Source organism: Neomonachus schauinslandi, unplaced genomic scaffold (genome assembly GCF_002201575.2).
Source record: "Neomonachus schauinslandi unplaced genomic scaffold, ASM220157v2 HiC_scaffold_6406, whole genome shotgun sequence".
In the NCBI taxonomy this organism is placed as follows: Eukaryota; Metazoa; Chordata; class Mammalia; order Carnivora; family Phocidae; genus Neomonachus; species Neomonachus schauinslandi.
Genome location: NW_025415094.1, coordinates 1 through 1,433, shown reverse-complemented (window position 1 = coordinate 1,433; position 1,433 = coordinate 1). Strand labels below are relative to the sequence as shown.

Here is a 1,433-nt window from a genome sequence, read left to right as displayed (position 1 = left end):
GTCTTTCTGTGACCCCGAGGGTCCTGAGACCACACTGTCCCGGGGGGGTTCCATCCCCCGCTTAGTCACCAGAGTGACGTCCCTCAGCGGAGCAGACTTTTAAAAGTTCCCATTTTGTGCCCCGCGTCTCTATCACTTGCCAGAAGCGGCCGACAGAGGCCCCTCCCCCGCCGACTATCCTCCCAAATATCACCTCGGATTCACTTCTCCGCATGTCCTACCTTCCAGAAAGTGGTCGCTTTTCTGATGAGACAGTTGTTGCTATTCCTTTCTTCAATCTCCTGTTGAGTTTGTAGGTGTTCAGAATGGTTTGATCCCTATCCAGCTGAATTCCTGAGAGGAGACGAAATCCAGGTCTCCTACTCCTCCGCCATCTTGCTCTGCCCCCCGATAAACTCCATTCTTTTAGGGCTTTTTAACTACACTCAGACCTATCTGTTCCTCTTTCAATGGTGCTCATGCACTTCCTCATCTCCCTGATGGGCAATGCCCTCATGATTGTGCTCATCCATGAGGACCCCAGCAGCACACACCCATGTACTTCCTGCTTAGCCAGCTCTCCCTCATGGACATGATGGTGGTCTCCACCATAGTCCCCCAAATGGCAATCAACTACCTGCTGGGCACCAGGTCCATCTCTCCTGCTGCTTGTGGAGCCCGGAGTTTACTCTTTCCCATGCTGGGAGAGGGTGAGTGCTTCCTCTTAGCGGTCATGGCCTATGACCGCTATGTGGCCATACGTCACCCCCTGCGCTACCCCATCCTCATGAATCAGAAGCTCTGCTTCCACGTGACCACAGGCTCCTGGCTTCCGGGAGGGGTGGATGGGCTGATGCAGCCTGGTGCCACTCTGAGCTTCCCTTACTGCCATTCTCGAGAAATCAACCACTTCTTTTGTGAGGCACCCACACTCACGCACCTTGCCTGTGCCCACACTACCTTTGTAAAGTTTTTCACGCATGTGTGTTGCCTCCCGATGCTCTTGATCCCTCTGTCTCTCACTTTGGCTTCCTACAGTCTCATCTTGGCTGCTGGGCTCCGCATGCGGTCCTCTGCAGCTCAGAAGAAAGTGTTTGTCACCTGCTCCTCTCACCTGGCTGTGGTGGGGCTCTTCTGTGGCACTCTCCTACTCATCTACGTGCGGCCCAAATCCTACTGCTCAGTGGCCCATGACAAGGTGGTCTCTGCTTCTTACACCATCTTCACACGTGTGTTGAACCCCCTTATCTACAGTGTGAGGAAAAAAGATGTCAAGGGGGCTTTGAGAAAATGGCTAGAGAAACATTTTCTGGGACATCTCTAGTGAGAGGAATTGGATAAACTGGCAGCAGCCAAACGGGATCCATTATGAAATTTGTTATATCAATATATTTTGTTCTCACTTGGCCAGTTTTCACTATTGAAAAATATATTCATTTTATATTTAGTACATT

At 51.2% G+C, this 1,433-nt stretch overlaps 1 pseudogene; it reads left to right on the top strand.

The window, feature by feature from the left end:
• Positions 1 to 396: 396 nt before the first annotated feature.
• Positions 397 to 1,272, top strand: LOC123324006 (annotated as a pseudogene).
• Positions 1,273 to 1,433: the final 161 nt, after the last annotated feature.